At 46.2% G+C, this 20235-nt stretch overlaps 3 non-coding genes across 3 annotated transcripts; 2 read left to right on the forward strand and 1 right to left on the reverse strand.

The window, feature by feature from the left end:
- Positions 1–10897: 10897 nt before the first annotated feature.
- Positions 10898–10971, forward strand: trnai-gau (transfer RNA isoleucine (anticodon GAU)). Its single transcript has one exon. It is a non-coding gene; the product is annotated as a tRNA-Ile (tRNA).
- A 5112-nt stretch (positions 10972–16083) lies between these two features.
- trnas-cga (transfer RNA serine (anticodon CGA)) lies at positions 16084–16165 on the reverse strand. The gene has a single exon. It is a non-coding gene; the product is annotated as a tRNA-Ser (tRNA).
- Positions 16166–19498: 3333 nt separating this feature from the next.
- Positions 19499–19592, forward strand: trnar-ucu (transfer RNA arginine (anticodon UCU)). Its single transcript has 2 exons — positions 19499–19535; positions 19557–19592. It is a non-coding gene; the product is annotated as a tRNA-Arg (tRNA).
- Positions 19593–20235: the final 643 nt, after the last annotated feature.

Below are 20235 nucleotides of genomic sequence, written 5' to 3' on the forward strand. Positions count from 1 at the left end.
GTTCCAGGATTTTGGCCCAGCGACAGTGAAGGAACGGCGATACAGGTCCAAGTCAGGATGGTGTGTGGCTTGGAGGGGAACTTGTAGGTGGTGATGTTCCCATGCGTCTGCTACCCTTGTCCTTCTAAGTGGTAGAGGTCGCGGGTTTGGAAGGTGCTGTTGGAGTAGCTTTGGCGAGTTGCTGCAGTGCATCTTGTAGATGGTACACACTGCAGCCACGATGCGCCGGTGGTGGAGGGAGTGAATGTTGATGGTGGTGGCTGGGGTGCCATTCAAGCGGGCTGTTTTATCCTGAATGGTGTCGAGCTTCATGAGTGTTGTTGGAGCTGCACTCATCCAGGCAAGTGGAGAGTATTCCATCACGCTCCTGACTTGTGCCTTGTAGATTGTGGAAAGGCTTTGGGGAATCAGGAGGTGAGACACTCGCCGCAGAACTCCCAGCCTCTGGCCTGCTCTTGTAGCCACAATATTTAAATGGCTTGTCCAGTTCAGTTTCTGATCAATGGTAACCCCCAGGATGTTGATAGTGGGGGATTCAGCGATGTTAAAGCCATTGAATGTCAAGGGGAGATGGTTAGTGTCTCGCTTGCTGGAGATGGCCATTGCCTGGCACTGGTGTGGTGCGAATGTTACTTGCCACTTGTCAGCCCAAGTCTGAATATTGTCCAGGTCTTGCTGCATACGGACACGGACTGTGTCAGTATCTGATGAGTCTCGAATGGTGCTGAACAGTGTGCGATCATCAGCGAACATTCCCAATTCTGACCTTATGATTGCCTGCTGAATATTTCCAGCATTTTCTGTTTTTATTATTGGTTAAAGAGTCCTAGGAAATATTTTCCTTTATTAGGCGGCAGGCAGTTAAGAAGGCAAATGGTATGTTGACCTTCATAGCGAGAGGGTTTGAGTACAGGAAAAAGGAAGTCTTGCTGCTGTTGTACAGGGCCTTGGTGAGACCACATCTTGAGTATTGTGTGTAGTTTTGGTCGCCTTATCTGAGGAAGGATGTTCTTGCCATGGAAGGAGTTCTGCAAAGATTCACCAGGTAGATAGCTGGGATGGCAGGAATGATGTATGAGGAGAGATTGGATCGATTGGGCTTATACTCACTGGAGTTTAGAAGAATGAGAGGGGATCTCATTGAAACTGCTAAAATTCTGACAGGACTGGACAGACTGCATGAAGGAAGGATGTTCCCGATGGATGGGGAGTGCAGAACAAGGGGTCACAGTCTAAGGATAAGGGGTAAGCCATTTAGGACTGAAATGAGGAGGAATTTCTTCATCCAGCGAGTGGTGAACCTGTGAAATTCTCTACCACAGAAGGCAGTAGAGGCCAATTCATTCATCCAAAGATGTGCGGGTTAGGTTGATTGGCTATGATAAATTGACCCTTAATGTTAGGGGGATTAAATACATGGGGTTATGGGGATCGGGTGGGATATGTGTCGGTGCAGGCTCGTTGGGCCGAAATGGCCTCTATCTGCACTGTGGGGTTTCTGTGATTTCTGTGATTTCTGTGATTAAATATATTCAAGAAGGAGTTGGATATATTTCTTAAGGCTAAAGGGAACAACGGTTATGGGGAGAATATCAGGAACCGGGTACTGAATTTGGATGATCAGCCATGATCGCATTGAATGGTGGAGCAGGCTCGAGGGGCCGAAAGGCCTACCCCTGCTCCTATCTTCTATGTTTCTATGTTTCTATTAGCCAAGGCATAGAATTCAAGAACAGTGTGGTTACGCTTGAACTGTATAAAACACTAGTTAGGCCACAGCTAGAGTGCTGCAGACAGTTTTGGTCACCACAGTACAGGAAAGATAATATTGCACTAGAGAGGGTACAGAGGAGATTAACTAGGATGTTGCCAGGACTGGAAAATTTTAGCTATAAGTAAAGATTGGATAGGGTTGGGTTGTTATCTTTGGAGCAGAGGAGGTGGAGGGGAGACATAATTGAGGTGCATAAAATTCTGAGGGGCCAAGATACAGTGGATAGGAAGGACCTATTTCCTTTAGTCGAAATGTCAATGATCAGGGGCGTAGATTTAAAGTAACTGGTAAAATGATTAAAGAGGAGTTGACAAGAACCATTTTCACACAGAGAGTGGAGCGGATCTGGAAGTCACTACCGATCACATTAATAGAAAGCACTATGGATATGTACTTGAAGTGCTGTAACCTACAGGGCTACAGACCCCGAGCTGGAAAGTGGGATCAGCCAAAATATCTCTTTTTCGTCCGGCAAAGACACGATGGGCCGAATGGCCTCCTTCTCTGGCGTAAATTTCTGTATTTCTATGATCTCTGCCCTTAATCTTCAATATTCCAGGGAATACAAGCCTAGATTATGTGATCTCTGCTCATAGCCTAACCCTTGGAGCCCTGGTAACACACTCGTGAATCTGCACCACACTCCCTCCCAGGTCAATATATCCTTTCTAAGGTGCAGTGCGCAGAACTGTACACAGTGGCCTAACCAGGCGTCTGTGCAGCTGTCTCACAACTTCCTTCCATTTATATTATGCAGGGCAGTTGTCTAATAGATTGCACAGGTCATTTCACTGTTGAAAGGTTGCATCTGCGGAGCTGTGATGGCCGAGTGGTTAAGGTGTTGGATTTGTTACAAATCCAACGGGGTTTTTCTGTGCAGTGTTCGAACCCTGCTCGCAGCGATTGTATTGCAAATTCTTTATTTTATTTCATTGGCTCCCTGTGGAGATCACTGGCCCCGAAACTGATCAGAATTCCCTCCACTGCACGTTATGACACTGATTAACCCAAAGCTGTTGTTCCAAGTGGAAACACTAATTTGTCATCAATTAGAAATTGTGGATTTGTTTGAAACTATTTGCAAAGTTCAGTGAGAAATTTACACATAAGACAGCACGTAAAAATTCCATTTAATAAAGAACCCTGCAATGTTTGAAAGGAAAAGAGTGGAAACGCGGTTTGGTTTTCTGAAGTTGAACACGAATTATAAAGTGTGTAAAATGACCGTGGCAGGAATCGAACCTGCAATTTTCTGACGGCATCAGAATTTATACCGAAGTCAGACGCCTTATCCATTAGGCCACACGGAGACACAAACGTGAAATAAACAAATCCTAATAATGATTGATTAAACTCCGTTACTGTGTTCATTTCAATAACAACAGAGAATGCTGGAAACACTCAGCAGGTCAGGCAGCATCGAGTGAGGGAGAAACAGAGTTAACCTTTAAGGTCGAACCCTTCATCAGAACTGGAAAAGGTTAGGGAAGAGGGATTTTTAAGCAGGGGTGGGTGGAGGCGAGGTAAGAACAAAGGGAATGTCTGTGATAGAATCGAAGGCAGGAGAGATTGACTAACAAAAGGAATGATGGTGCAATGCAAAAGGAGAGGTAATAGGACAAGTTAACGAACAAAAGGTGGCTCAAGATGAGGTGTGAATGATTATGGCAGAAATATTAACAACTGTCATGTGAGGAAACATGAGAACCAATTAAAAAAAATAAAAGAAATACAGGGGCCAATTTATAGTCTGAAATTGTTGAACTCGATATTAACTCCAGAAGGCTGTAAAGTGCCGAATAGAAAGATGAGGTGCTGTTCCTCGAGCTTACGTAGAGTTTCATTGGAACAGTGTAACAGGCCAAGGAAGGAGAGATCAGAGAGGGAGTGGAGCAGATAATTATAGTGACAGGCGACCGGAAGCTCGGGGTCACACTTGCCGACTGCTCTGCAAAGCGGGCACCCAATCTGCATTTGGTGTCACAATGTAGATTCAGCGAATACAGTAACTAAATTGTAAGAAGTACAAGTTATCACTGATTCACCTGGAAGGAGTGTTTGGTGCCCTGGGCGATGGGAAGGAAGGAGGTAAAAGGGCAGGTATTGCATCTCGTGCACTTGCATGGGATGGTGCCGGGCAAAGGAGAAGGGGTGCTGGGGTGATAGAAGAGTGGACCAGGCTGTCATGGAGGGAGCGGTCCCTTCGAAATGCTGAAAGGGAGGAGGGGAAGATGTGTTTGGTGGTGGGATCATGCTGGAGGTGGTGGAAATGGTGCAGGATGATCCGTTGAATGTGGAGGCGGGTGGGGTGAAAGGTGAGGACAAGGAGGGAACCCTATCATGTTTCTGGGAGTGAGCGGAAGGGGTGAGAGCAGTAATGTGGGAAATGGAACAGACTCGGTCGAGTGTCATGTCAACCATGGTAGAGGGGGATCCTCAGTTGGGGAAAATGGAAGACATACCGGAAGCACTGGTATGGAAGGTGGCATCATCAGAACAGATGCAACGGAGACAGAGAAAGTGGGAGAATGGAATAGAATGGAATGGATAAATCCCCAGGGACTGATAATCTACATCCTAGTGTACTTAAGGAAGTGGCCCTAGAAATAGTAGATGCATTGCTGGTCATCTTCCAAAATTCGATAGACTCTGGAACAGTTCCCATGGATTGGAGGGTAGCTAATGTTACCCCACTATTCAAAAAAGGTGGTAGAGAGAAAACGGGGAATTATAGACCGATAAGCCTGACATCGGTAGTGGGGAAAATGCTATGCGGATGTGGTGTATTTGGACTTTCAGAAGGCTTTCGATAACGTCCCACATAAGAGATTAGCGTGTAAAGTTAAGTCACATGGGATTGAGGGACTTGGATAGAGAACTGGTTGGCAGACAGGAAGCAAAGAGTTGGAATAAACGGGTCTTTTTACGAGTGGCAGCCAGTGACTAGTGGGGTACCGCAGGGATCGGTGCTAGGACCCCAGCTATTCACAATATATATTAATGATCTAGACAAGGGAACTAGATGTAATATCTCCAAGTTTGCAGATGACACAAAGCTGGGGGGGCATGTGTGCTGTGAGGAGGATGCCGAGAAACTCCAGTATGATTTGGACGGGTTGGGTGATTGGGAAGAAGCATGTCCGATGCAGTATAATGTGGATAAATGCGAGGTTGTCCACTTTGGTGGCAAAAACAGGAAGGCAGATTAAGATTTGAACGTCAATAGATTGGGAGAAGGGGAAGTGCAACTAGACCTGGGTGTCCTTGTGCAACAGTCGCTGAAGGTAAGCATGCAGGTGCAGCAGGCTGTTAAGAAGGCAAATGGTATGTTGGCCTTCGTAGCGAGAGGGTTCGAGTACAGGAACAAGGATGTCTTGCTGCATTTGTACAGGGCCTTATTGAGACCACATCTTGAGCATTGTGTGCAGTTTTGGTCACCTTATCTGAGGAAGGATGTTCTTGCCATGGAGAGAGAGCAGTGAAGATTCAACAGACTGATACCTGGGATGGCAGGAAAGAGGTATGAGGAGAGATTGGGTCGATTGGGCAAATACTCGCTGGAGTTTAGAAGAATGAGAGGTGATCTCATTGATACTTATAAAATACTAACAGGACTAGATAGACTAGATGCAGTAAGGATGTTCCCGATGGCGGGGGAGACCAGAACCAGGGGTCACAGTCTAAAGATAAGGGGTAAGCCATTTAGGACAGAGATGAGGAGGAATTACTTCACCCAGAGAGTGGTGAACCTGTGGAATTTTCGACCACAGAAGGCAGTTGAGGCAAATTCATGAAATATATTCAAGAAGGAGTGAGATATATTTCTTAAGGCTAAAGGGATCAAGGGATATGGAGAGAAGGCAGGGACAGGGTACTGAATTTGGATGATCAGCCATGATCTCATTGAATGGTGGAGCAGGCTCAAGGGGCCGAATGGCCTACTCTTGCTCCTATCTTCAATGTCTCTATGTTTCTATGTTTTTATGAGTCCTTACAGCAAGCGTGGTGGGAGGAATTGTGGTGCAGGTAGCTGTGGGAGTCAGTGGGCTTATAATGCATGTTGGTCGATAGCCTATCTCCAGAAATGGAGACAGAGACGTCGAGGAAGGGAAGGGAAGAGTTGGTGATGGACCATGTGAAGGTGAGGGAAGGGTGGAAATTGGAATCAAAGTGAAAGAAATTAACTAGTTCAGGGCGAGTGCAGGAAACAGCACCAATACAGTCATCGATGTACCGGAAAAAGAGGGACTTGAGCAGGACTGGAACAAAGAATGTTCCACATATCCCACAAAAATGCAGGCATAGCTAGGGCCCATGCAGGTACCCATAGCAACACCTTTAATTTGGAGGAAGTGAGTGCAATCAAAGGAGAAGTTGTACAATGTGAGAGCAAGTTCAGGCAGGCGGACGAGGGCGGTGGTGGATGGGGACTGGTGGGGCCTCTTTTCAAGGAAGAAGTGGAGCCGCTTAAGGCCGTCCTGGTGGTGGATGGAGGTGCAGAGGGAATGGACATCCAGAGTGGAAAGGAGACGTTTGGGGCCAGGAAACTGGAAACTGTTAAAGTACGGAGGGTGTTGGAAGAGTCGCGCATGTAGGTGGTAAGGGACTGGACAAGTCGAGAAAAAATAGAGTGAAGATCGGAAGAAATCAGTTCTGTGGAGCAAGAACAGGCTGCAACAATTGGTCAACCAGGGCAGGCCTGTTTGTGGATCTTGGGAAGGATGTAGAAGTGGGCAGTGCGGTGTTGAGGAACTGAGAGGTTGGCGGCCATGGGGGGCAGATCTCCAGAGGAGATGAGGTCAGTGACAGTCATGGAAACAATTGCTTGATGTTTAGTAGAGGGGTCATGGTCCAGGCTTAAGGTAGGAGGAGGTGTCAGTGAGTTGCCGTTCAGCCTCCGGATGTTAGAGGACGGTTCTCAAATCAACAACAGCACCACCTTTGTCAGCAGGTTTAATGACAATGTTAGGGTTGGATCGGAGAGAACGGAGTGCTGCAAGTTCAGAGGGAATTAGGTTGGCGTGGGTGAGGGGAGCAGGGAACTGGAGATGGCCGATGTCATTTCAGTCTCATTCGTTGCACTCCAAACCAACAGAGAGAGTAAACAATGGTAATGCAGTAGATGTAATTTATCTGGATTTTCAGAAGGCCTTCGATAATGTACCCCATAATAGACTGATGAAGAAGGTCAGAGAATTCGGAGTCAGGCGAGAAGTAGCGGAATGGATTGCTGGCTGGCTTAAGGAGAGAAGGCAGATAGTCCGACTATCGGGTAGCGTATTCACAGTGGCAGAAGGTGGGTAGTGGTGTTCCACAAGTATCAGAGCTGGAGCCACTGCTGTTCGCAATTTATATTAACGATTTAGACATAGTAATCAGAAACACAATTTATAAATTTGCGGATGACACCAAATTGGGAGGGATAGTCAATACCAGGGAGGACGGCAACAAGTTACAGGAGGACATTAATAAACTTGCAGAATGGGCATAGAATTGGCAAATGAATTTCAACACAGATAAGTGTGACGTATTTCATTATGCGAGGAAGAATAGGGAGGTCACTTATTTCTTGGAGGGTGCGAGTCTAGGTGGGGTAGAGGAACAAAGGGATCTCGGAGTACAAATACACAAATCACTGAAAGTTGTTACACAGGTTAACAAGGCCATATATAAAGCAAACCAAGCACTGCGGTTTATTTCTAGAGGGACAGAATTGAAAAGTATGGAAATTATGCTAAACCAGTAACATACCTTGGTTAGACCAAGGGTGCAGAGAAGATTTACAAGGATGATACCAGAAATGTGAGGGTTTACATATCAGGAAAGGATTCACAGGCTGGGTCTCTTTTCTCTTGAAAAAAGAAGGCTGAGAAGTGAGTTAATAGAGATCTTTAAAATTATGAAAGGTTTTTACAGAGTGAATACAGAGAGAATGTTTCCACTTGTGGGGAAGAGCATAACTGGAGGCCATCAATATAAGATAGTCAGCAAGAAATCCAATTGGGAATTCAGCAGAAACATCTTTACCCAAAGGGTGCTGAGAATGTGGAGCTCGCTACCACAGGGAGTTGTTGAAACGAATAGTTTAGATGCATTTAAGGGGAGGCTAGGTTCGCACATGAGGGAGAAGTGAATAGAGGGTTATGCTGATAGATTTAGATGAGGAAAGGCTGGAGGAGGCTCCAGTGGAGCAAAAACGGCGGCATGGACTGGTTGGACCGAACGGTCTGTTTCTGGCGCTATGTTAATAATGAGTGATTCAACCCCGGGATTGTATTTATTTCAGTTCAATTCTTTGCACTCCAAACCAATCAGCGGCTGTGAACCGTTCACTGATTGAAATACGAGAAGTCCCGATGGATCTGGAATTGTACATTTAATGTTGGAAACGCTCCGCAGGTCAGAACTCAGGATTTCCAGCTTTGCTTCAAAGTATTGCAGGTCCTGTGTGAGTTTCCATCCAAACTTTTCAACAAATAACAAAATCAAGAAACTAACCTCTCTACCAAAAATCAAATGGCCCATACGGGGATCGAACCCGCGACTTCGGCGCTATTAGCACCACGCTCTAACCAACATGAGCTAACCGGCCGTCGGATTTTGCTTATGTGTATAAGCTTATATTTTCTAGACTCTAGCTGACAATTTCCTGTATTAATCTTTCAGCACACAACCTGCAGTTGTCAATCATACACTACCTGATCGGCAAATACTGTACATATGTCACTGTGTGCCACACATGACCACAGCCAACACAAGTGCCAGGCAATGGCCAGCTCCAACAAGCGAAAGTCTAACCACCGCCCCTTCACATTCAACAGCATGACCATCACCGAATCCGCCACCACCATTACCAACAAAAATTTGCATTTATATAGTACCTTTAACGTAGTAAAACGTCATAAGGCGCTGCACAGGAGTATTTTCAGACAAAACATTTGACAACAATCCACATAAGGAGAAATTAGGGCAGGTGACCAAAAGCTTGGTCAAAGAGATAGGTTATAAGGAGCGTCTTAAAGGAGGAAAGAGAGGTGGACAGGTTTAGGCAGGGAATTCCAAAGCTTAGGGCAACAGAAAGGTTGAGCGACTATAATCAGGGATGCTCAAGGGGGCAGGATTAGAGGAGCGCAGATATCTCAGGGGGTTGTGGGGCTAAAGGACATTGCAGAGATAGGGAGGGGCGAGGCCGTGGAGGGAATAGAAAAGCAAAATATTATTGAAATGGAGAGAGACTACAGAATGCTGCGGTTAAGAGGGACCTGGGTGTCCTCGTACATGAAACACAAAAAGTTAGCATGCAGTAATTAAGTAGGCAAATGGAATGTTGCCCTTTATTGCAAGGGGCATGGAGTATAAAAGTAGGGCAGTCTTGCTACAACTGTACAGGTGAGGCCTCGCCTAGAGTACTGCATACATTTTTGTTCTCCTTATTTAAGGAGGGATATACTTGCATTGGAGACAGTTCAGAGAAGGTTCTCTAGGTTGATTCCTGGAATGAAGGGATTGACTTATGAGGAAAGGTTGAGCAGGTTGGGCCTATACTCATTGGAGGTTAGAAGAATGAGAGGTGATCTTATTGAAACACATAAGATTCTGAGGGGGCTCGACAGGGTAGATGCTGAGAGGGTGTTTTCCCTCATGGGGGAATCTAGAATCAGGTGGCATAGTTTCAGAATAAGGGTTTGTCCATTTAAGACGCAGATGAGGAGGAATTTCTTCTCTCAGAGGGTTGTGAATCTTTGGAATTATCTACCCAGAGAGCTGTGGAGCCTGAATCATTGATTATATTCAATCCTGAGATAGACAGACTGTTGAACTATCGGAGAGTCAAGGGTTAAGGGGGGACAGGCAGAAAAGTGGAGTTAAGGCCAAGATCAGATCAGCCATGACCTTATTGAATGGTGGAGCAGGCTCGAGGGGCCGAATGGCCTACTCCTGCTCCTATTTCTTATGTTCTTATAAGGGCAGCAGGTGCATGGGAACACCATCAACTCCAAGTTCCCCTGCAAGTTACACACCATTCCGACGTGAAAATATATCACCATAACTTCATCGTCGCTGGGTCAAAATCCTGGAAATCCCTCCCTAACAGTATTATTGGAGTACCTTCACCTCATTGACTGCAGCGGGTCAAGAGGGCTTCTCACTACCACCTTCTCAAGGGCAATTAGGGATGGGCAATTAATGCTGGCCTTGCCAGCGATGCCCAAGTCCTAGGAACAAATTACATTAAATTAAAATAGTCACGACTGGATGTGGCAGGATTGCAGAGCTTTGATCTGATCCGTTGGTTGTTGGATCGCTTCGCTCTGTCTACACATGCTGTTTCCATAGCTTAGCATGTGTGTAGTCCTGTGTTGTAGCTTCATGAGGTTGGCACTTTATTCTAGGTACGCCTGGTGCTGCTCCTTAACTGCACTTCTACACTCCTCATTGAACCAGGGTTGGTCCCCTGTCTTGATGCTAATGATAGGGTGAGGGATAGGCCGGTCCATAAGGTTACAGATTGTGGTGGAATACAATTCCAAAACTGATGCCCCCTCTGCCCTCTCGGGTGGACATAAAAGATCCCATGGCACCATTGGAAGAAGAGCAGGGGGTGGTGAGCTTTACCCCGGTGTCCTGTAGCCAATATTTATCCTCAAATCACCATCACTAAAACAGGTTATCCTCGATTATCACATTGTGGGAGCTTGCTGTGCACAAATTGGCTGCTGCTGTTTTTCCTACATTACAACAGTGACTACAATTACATTGCCTGTAAAGCGCTTTGAGACGTCCTCAGGTGAAAGGCGCTGTAGAAATCCGAGTCTTTCTTTCACAGCCTTTGAAGTCACAGAATCACAGAAACCCCACAGTGCAGATAGAGGCCATTTCGGCCCATCGAGCCTGCACCGACACATATCCCACCCGATCCCCGTAACCCCTACACCAACACATATCCCACCCTATCCCCGTAACCCCACGTATTTAATCCCCCTAACACTAAGGGTCAATTTATCATAGCCAATCAACCTAACCCGCACATCTTTGGGCTGTGGGAGGAAACCGGAGCACTGACAACTGACAAAAACCAAAAATCAACATAAATTGAATTTAACAGCAAAGTGAATTAAGTCAGGCCGGTTAGCTCAGTAGATTCGAGCGTGGTGCTGATAACGTCAAGGTCGCGGGTTCGATCCCCGTACAGGCCATTTACTTTTTGATGGTGTGGGTCGTTTCTTAATTTTGCTATTTGCTGAAAAGATTGGAGCTGCAATACTTTGAAGCAAAGCTACAAAACCTGAGTTCTGCCGAGAGCTCAAGGAACTGGAAGGTTGACCCTGTGTCTATCTGTCCACAGATGGCGCTAATCTACAAATTACTGCTACTGGTCGCGTGGCCTAATGGATAAGGCGTCAGATCTTCGGTATTAATTGTGAGATTGTCAGTGAAAGTTGCAATTTCGAGTCCTGCCACGGTCTTTTTACACACTTTTTAATTCGTGTTCAGTTTTATAAAACCAAACCGTGTTCCCACTTAGTAGCTGAAGGTGATTCCCTACCAAACACTGCAGGGCTCTTTATTAATTAGTATTTTTGCTGCTGCTTTGTGTGTGTATTGCTCACTAGTTCCCAACAAATCCACAATATCTAATTGATGCAGTTGTGTATGTAACCGTTTACCTTTAAGGGAACTATAGAATGTAACCGTTCGCCTTTAAGAGTACTACTTTTGGTGTGGCACTATTTGTTGGCTCATGTATACCGTAATACCGATAGTGACCACACCAGTATATAAGAGTATTGATATGTTAATTAGATTAGATTCGCCCAGACTCTGAATAGTAAAGACCTGCTTTTGTTTGTACTTTTAAAAGTGTCTGTAGTTATTTACTGCACAACTTACAGACATTACAATGGCGACGAGGCCGATCGTACCCTGCGGCAAGACTAACCAGTAACAGAGAGAGCTTTCAAAGAGAGGCAACCGCCCTCGTCGTGCTATCGAAAAGAAAACACGAGGCTCCGTCTACTAAAAAGATAGTACTTTACTGGAAGCTAGCTGCAGCAGCAACAGGCACGGATTGCCCTGCTACCACATCGTCAGCGAGCCAATCAGCCTACAACAAGGTGGCCGAAGCCACTTGTGAGTAACAAAAAAAAAAAAAGCAAATAAAACTGTTCAGAGGAGGAGGGCCACAGAATGCATAACAACTTCCAGTGAGGGCAACAGAAAGCCTAACAACTGGATGCGACAGGCATTTGGACCCTGAAGCCTCCATAACCTCCGGAGCCGGCTGCTTCAGCGATCGGGTAGATAAGGGCCGGGCCGCTTTCACCGCGATCGGGAAGATAAGGGCCGCTGCAAATCGATCGCATCTGCGATAAGAGCCCGGGGAGCGAGCAAGAGCCGCGAGCGGGTGAGCCAGAGCCCGGGAAGCGAGCAAGAGACGCCAAGCGCGGGAAGCCAGACCCAGAGCCCGGGAAGCGAGCAAGAGACGCCAAGCGCGGGACGCCAGACCCAGAGCCCGGGAAGCGGGTAAGAGACGCCAAGCGCGGGAAAACCGCCATTGAAGGGGCGGGTAGAGCGAGAAGCGCGGGAAAGCCTCTGAAGAAGAAGGCAGAAGAGCGGGAAACCGCCATTTTCGCGGGAAAACCCGCCATCTTTGAAATAACTAATATATTTATAAAAATACCGGAACTGCTCCCAAAGGAAAGCAAAGATGCCTAAGCGAGGAAATATTAATGATTTCAATTCTGAAATAGAAGACTGGGCCACGTATGTGGAACGCATAGAAATATATTGCGTAGCCAACGAAATTGAGGATGACGGCAAGGCAATAACTTTGTTAAATTCGATGGGAGCAAAAACATACGGGCTTTTGAAACATCTACTAGCACCAGTTAAACCAGTGGACCAGACCTTCGAAGAGATCGTAGCAGTGTTGAAGGATCACTTGAACCCCACACCGTTGATGCTGGCTGAACGATTTAAATTTTACGCCAGAACCCAGAGGCAAGATGAAAGCAATGCGGAATACTTAGTTGAACTGCGTAAGCTAGCGAAATACTGCCAGTTTGGAGGGAATTTGACAGAGGCGCTGCGGGACAAGTTCGTATGCGGATTGTCCAAAGAAGGCACGCAGAAGCGACTTCTGGAAGAAAACGACCTCACACTGGACAGGGCTTTCCTCATAGCTGCATCGCACGAAGCCGCAGCGAAAGGGACGGCGGAAATGCAGCTAAAGGCGGCGGCACTCGGGGTGGACCAAATTACAACAAGCAATTCCAAATGCTACCGTTGTGGAAAGACAACGCACGACCAGAATCAGTGCTGGTTTAAGAACCAAGAGTGCAGGGAATGTGGCAAACTGGGTCACATCGCGAAGGTATGCAGGTCCGGAAAGAAGACCAACAAGCAAAGGAAGCCACCACCACAAGGAAAGTACAACAAGGTACATCAGGTAGCTGAAAAGAGTTCAGATGAACAAAACTCAGACTCAGACCCAAACAGCCAGGAACTGGATAGTCTGGGAATCCACAATATGGGTAAAGTGACTGATCTACAGTTGATCTGGGTCACACTAAAAATAGCGGGAGTCCAAGTATGAATGGAGCTGGACACGGGATCAGCTGTATCCGCCATCAATCAAAAGGACTATCACCGGCTATTCTCTCACATACCCTTAAGAAATACCAAATTCGTATTACAGACATACACGGGGCAGCATGTATACCCCCTGGGAAAAATACAAGCCAAGGTGAGAGATAGGGGTAAAGAACACCCACGAATGTATCTGTACGTACTACCTGATGGAGGACCACCACTGCTGGGACGGGAGTGGATCAAGAAAATAGACATGGAATGGCACTACCAACAATCAATGACGAGTGAGGACTCGGTGCAGACAAGCAGCTCAGACTCCGAGCCGGAAGACGATAAGTCCAGCTTAGGTATGAAAAACAAGGTTAACATGAACTCACGGACTAAGGTTGGGAAATCGATGGCGTGCATAATGACAGCGAATTCTGAGTCTGTTCAAGCTACAGACATATGCATTACGGAGGAACACCGGGCTAGAACTCAACATTATGTCAAAGTACAACGACAATTAGAACAGTTGAGTGCCCGTCTCGTACGAGAGATGGAAAAGATGAAAAAGTTCTGGGACACCGAATGGGAGTCCCTGGAAAGACAACAGAGACAGCTAGCTCAAGCTGAGAGTGACCAGAGAGCCATCGTGGCCAAGTACCAATCACATCTCCCTGAGGCTGTTCAAGAACTGGAATATGCACAGAGCGATCTAAAGGAAGAGGAATCTTTGGGAAGTCAGGATGGTATTCCAGTTCATCTCTACGACTTGTTGCAAGCAGAGTGTAACGTGTTGAAAGAACAGTATGAACAGGCTCAGACTACAATCCTGGAAGGGGTTAACTTGGCAACCTCTGAAAAGCTAGTGTTAAGGAAAGCATATGAGCAACTAAAGGTTGACCATGAGCAAGAAGTCCAAAGGCTACAGGATGAGAATTTGGAGGTGAAAGACATGGCAGAACAGGAAAGACAAGATGTCCAAGAACTCAGAAAAATATTAAAGGAAACACAAAATCAATATGAAGCAGCAATGGCCGAGGTCCAACGACTTGAAGAACAGATGCAACTGGGTATCTTTTCAGTGGAAGAAAAGGGAACTGTAAGAAACACAGAGACTGTAAGAATGGGCCCTGAACATGAGCTTAAATCGTCACAGGAAAGGGGTTCGGAGCTCTCAAAGGTTATTGGAAGAGCTGAGGTGGCCACACAGACTGAGAAGACTGCAAAAGAGCAGCCCTTGGATGACAGAAGTACACTGACTCACGTCAATGTAGAACAACAGACCGATGAAACAGCTGCTCCGGTAGAGGGATTGAATAGTCCGATCAATCGATCTCCCAGGGAAGTTGAAGTATTAAAATCACAAATGAGGTCATTAGTAAAGGACTTGCTGAAAGCCCAGAAAAAGCTGAATGAAGAGGTAAACATGACGGAGTTTCTTCAGGAAAGATGTCTGGAGTTAGAACAAGAGCTGGCTAACGTCCAGCTGGGTGTGGAGGAGAAAGACGACCCTCTCACGGGAGCCATAGCTCTGGACGACACTCTCGCTGGAACCATAGTTCTGGACGCCCCCAAATATTACTATGACCTGGTGGATTACCCCGACTATTGCGATGTCCTGTCCTGCCCAGCTTGTAACTTCGACTCCCAAAGTGCAGAAGTCATGGAGGAGCACCAAAAGTCTACGGAACATCGGGAGAAAGTGGCTCTACTACGGAAAGAAAGAGAGATAGCGAAGGAACAGCAGTCGGATAGCGTCCAAGTGGGTAAGGAAGAAGTAGAAGGGCCTCTCGATGGACTAACTCAGGATGACCCCGAATGTGACCATGACCTGTTGAGTGACACTGAATACTACCAGGAGGTGGTATGCCCAAATTGTGAGGGAAACTCCCAAAGTGCTGAAATCCGGAGGAAGCACTTAAGGTCTAAAGAACAAAGAGAGTTGGTGGCATTACAACTGGCCGCCGAGAAGATGAGAATGTCAAGAGTTGTAAAAAGGCAGAAAGGAAAAAGAAGAAGCCGAAGATAATAATTGTTTAAAATATTATTACTTCTACTACCTCCGGCCAAACACTACAAAAAGATGCTGTCTGGAACGATTTAAGATCAGAGCCTGAATTTACGAACTGTTCCCACAGAGACTGAACCTGTAAACTGTTTCCACTGAGAGTATGTTGTAAACTGTTATATGACGTTGACTCCATCGAGAGTATTCTGTAAAATTGTTCGATGACGTTGACCCCATCGAGAGTATATCTGCAAACTGTTTATATAAAGTTGATGATTATATGTTTAAAGGGGATTCTGTAAGTAATAAGCTAGGAAGGGAGGAGTGTTGTGTATGTAACCGTTTACCTTTAAGGGAACTATAGAATGTAACCGTTCGCCTTTAAGAGTACTACTTTTGGTGTGGCACTTTTTGTTGGCTCATGTATACCGTAATACCGATAGTGACCACACAAGTATATAAGAGTTGTGATATGTTAATTAGATTAGATTCGCCCAGACTCTGAATAGTAAAGACCTGCTTTTGTTTGTACTTTTAAAAGTGTCTGTAGTTATTTACTGCACAACTTACAGACATTACAGATGCCGATAAATTATTAGTGTTTCAATTGGAACTTTGGGTTAACCAGTGTAATAAAGTGCAGTGGAGGGAATTCTGATCAATTTCGGGGCCACTGATCGCCACAGGGAGCCGATGAAATAAAATAAAGACTTTGAATCCAAGTCGCTGCAAGCAGGGTTCGAATCTGCACGGGAAAACCCCATTGGATTTCGAGCCCAACGCATTAACCACTCAGCCATCGCAGCTGCACATTAACACTGCGAAAATGCTTCCTACTGTGAGTGAGTCAGGAACTAGCTCAGAGAAGACAGGTCACAAATACTCACCGATAAATCCATCAGGGAATTCAGGATTAACTTCTTTGGCCAAAGAGCGCTGAGAATACAGTAGTTGAGGTGTAATACTACAGATGCATTTAAGAGGAAGGGAGAAAGGAATAGAAGGATATGCTGATAGGATTTTTTAAATTCGTTTATGGGATGTGGGTGCGCTGGCAAGGCCAGCATTAAATGCCCATCCCTAATTGCCCCTTGAGCAGGTGGTGGTGAGCCGCCTTCTTGAACCGCTGCAGTCCGTGTGGTGAAGGTACTCCCACAGTGCTGTTAGGGAGGGAGATCCAGGATTTTGACCCAGCGACGATGAAGGTTTGGCAATATACTTCTAAGTCAGAATGGTGTGTGACTTGGAGGGGAACTTGGAGGTGGGGGTGTTCCCATGCGCCTGCTGTGCTTGTCCTTCTAGGTGGAAGAGGTTGCGTGCTTGGCAGGTGCTGCTGAAGAAGCCTTGGTGAGTTGCTGCAGTGCATCATGTAGATTGTACGCACTGCAGCCACGGTGCGCCGGTGGAGGAGGGAGTGAATGTCTAAGGTGGTGGATGGGGTGCCAATCAATCGGGCTGCATTGTCCTGGATGATGTCGAACTTCTTGAGTGTTGTTGGAGCTGCACTCATCCAGGCAAGTGGAGAGTATTCCATCACGCTCCTTACTTGTGCCTTGTAGATGGTAGAAAGGCTTTGGGGAGTCAGGAGGTGAGACACCCGACGCAGAATGCCTAGCCTCTGACCTTCTCTTATTGTCACAGTATTTATGTTCAATGGTAACCCCCAGGATGTTGGTGGTCAGCTCCTTTGTTCATGTTGGACCAAGGTTTTAATGAAGTCGGGAGCCGAGTGCTCTTGGCAGAACCCAAACCGGGCATCAATGAGCAGGTTATTGGTCAGTAAGTGCCACTTTACAGCACTGTGGATGACACCTTCCATTACTTTGCTGATGATTGAGAGTAGAGAGTAGACTGATGGGGCGGTAATTGGCTGGATTGGATTTGTCCTGCTTTTTGTGGACAGGACATACCTGGGTAGTCTTCCACATTGTTGGATAGATGCCAGTGTTGTAGCTGTACTAGAACAGCTTGGCTGGAGCACAAGTCTTCAGAATGATAGCCGGGGTGTTGTCAGGGCCCAGAGCCATTGCTGTATCCAGTGTGCTCAGCCTTTTCTTGATATCACGTGGAGTGAATCGAATTGGCTGAAGACTGGCTTCTGTGATGGTGGGGACCTCAGGAGGAGGCTGATATGGATCAGGCCAGGTGGTCCGTGCAGCTTCATTTTTATTATTTTGTTTCATAGCGGTTTGTTACAAATGAGTGGCTTGCTAGGCCATGTCAGAGGGCAGTTAAGAATCAACCACATTGCTGTGGGACTGGAGTCACACAAAGGCCAGACCGGGTAAGGACGGCAGATTTCTTTCCCTGAAAGACATTACTGAACCAGATGGGTGTTTACGACAATCCGATAGTTTCATGGTTACCATTACTGATTCTAGTTTTATTTGGGGGGTGAGGAGAAATAGAGAAGGAGGAGCCTCGTGCAAATGGACTGTGTCTGTGGGGCAGACTCTATAATATTGAGCAAGTTATTATCTTAATGGCAAGAAACTGGAAAGTACTGAAGTACAAAGGGATCTGGGGGTCCTGGTGCACGAAACTCAAAAGTTTAGTATGCAGGTGCAGCAAGTGATTAAGAAGGCCAATGGAATGTTGGCTTTTATTGCTAGGGGGATGGAATATAAAAACAGGGAGGTATTGCTGCAGTTGTACAAGGTATTGGTGAGACCGCACCTGGAATACTGCATACAGTTTTGGTGTCCATACTTAAGAAAAGACATACTTGCTCTCGAGTCAGTACAAAGAAGGTTCACTCGGTTAATCCCGGGGATAAGGGGATGGTCATATGAGGAGAGGTTGAGTAGATTGGGACTCTACTCATTGGAGTTCAGAAGAATGAAAGGCGATCTTATTGAAACATATAAGATTGTGAAGGGGCTTGATCGGGTGGATGCGGTGAGGATGTTCCCAATGATGGGTGAAACTAGAACTAGGGGGCATAATCTTAAAATAAGGGGCTGCTCATTCAAAACTGAGATGAGGAGAAACTTCTTCACTCAGAGGGTGGTAGGTTTGTGGAATTTGCTGCCCCAGAAAGCTGTGGAAGCTACATCATTAAATAAATTTAAAAATGAAATAGATAGTTTCCTAGAAGTAAAGGGAATTAAGGGTTACGGGGAGCGGGCAGGAAATTGGACATGAGTCCAGGTTCGGAATGGTCATGGCCCTGTGGGTAGTGGAGTGGGCCCAGGGGCCATGTAGCCTGGTTCTGCTCCTACTGTGTTCTAATTCTGTGTTAGATTTCAGGAGATGGTTTTATTCCTGTTCCTGGCTGGGGTGGAGATCGCCTTTACAGAAGGTAAGTACTGTAGAAAATGTAGGGACAGAGTAATCTCCTGGAAGAATTTTGATCGCCTCGATGGATCGGAGAGGAATTTCCGAGATTTTTTTCTCCCAAATTGGGCATTGGGTCTTTATCTGGTTTTTCGCCTCTCCCGGGAGATCACATGGGTTCGGGTGGATGCAGAGTGATAGAAGATTTGAGGTTAGGATCAGATCAGCCATGATCTTATTGAATGGTGCAGCAGGCTCGAGGGGCCGATTGACCTACTCCTGCTCCTATTTCTTATGGTCTTATGTAACACCCGTTTCAATCAGACACAGAATGATCCGGGACTGACAGCACATCCCTTTTAAATAGAAACAGAATGACCAGGGACTGACAGAACATCCCTTTTAAACAGACACAGAATGATACGGGACTGACAGAACATCCCTTTTAAACTGACACAGAATGATCCGGAACTGAGAGAATATCCCTTTCAAACAGACACAGAATGATCCGGGACTGAAAGCACATCCCTTTTAAACAGACACAGAATGACCAGGGACTGACAGAACATCCCTTTTAAACAGACACAGAATGACCAGGGACTGACAGCACATCCCTTTTAAACAGACACAGAATAATCCGGGACTGACAGCATGTCCCTTTTAAACAGATGCAGAATAATCCGGGACTGACAGCATGTCCCTTTTAAACAGACACAGAATGATCCGGGACTGAAAGTAGACGCCTTTTAAACAGACATGGAATGCTGCCTGACCTGCAGAGTGTTTCCAACATTTCATCTGTTTATATTTCAGATTTCCAACATCAACACTATTTTGCTTTTGTAATACTATTTTACATAATTGGCTCTGTGGCGCAATGGATAGTGCATTGGACTTCTAGTTGTATGACAGATATAAGGTATTCAAAGATTGTGGGTTCGAGTCCCACCAGAGTCGGATTTTGGGTCAGGGTTCGGTGGTTCCTCCACTGACGGTGCATTTTGCAGTAAATCGGTAATTCAGAGAAGGTAAACTACCGCCCCGATACTTTCCCTCTGAGTACTCTCAACCCCTGAGTCAGTTGCACAGGAGCAGGAGGAGGCCATTCAGTCCCATGGCCGTTTTACATAGGAACAGGAGGAGACCATTCAGTCCCATGACCCTTTTACACAGGAACAGGAGGAGGCCATTCAGCCCCTTTAGCCTGTTATACAGGAACAGGAGGAGGCCATTCAGCCCCTCGAGCCTGTTACACAGGGACAAGAGGAGGCCTTTAACGCCTCGAGCCTGTTGCATTGGACAGGAGGAAGCCGTTCAGCGATACAAGATCTGTACAAGAACAGTAGAACTCCATTCAGCCCCTCGAACCTGTTACATAGAATGAAGAGGAGGCAAATCAGACCCATGATCCAGTTATAAAGGAACAGGAGAAGGCAATTCAGACAAACGAGTCTGTTATAAAGGAACAGGAGGAGGCAATTCAGACCCACGAGTCTGTTTCACAGGAACAGCAGGCGGCCATTCAGCCCCTCAAACCTGCCACACATGAACAGGAGGAGGACATTCAGTCCTTCAAGCCTGCTACAATGGAACAGGAGGA

The sequence above is a fragment of the Somniosus microcephalus genome, unplaced genomic scaffold (genome assembly GCF_052327205.1).
Source record: "Somniosus microcephalus isolate GS21.2 unplaced genomic scaffold, FLI_Smic_1.0 unresolved_chr3, whole genome shotgun sequence".
Lineage (NCBI taxonomy): Eukaryota > Metazoa > Chordata > Chondrichthyes > Squaliformes > Somniosidae > Somniosus > Somniosus microcephalus.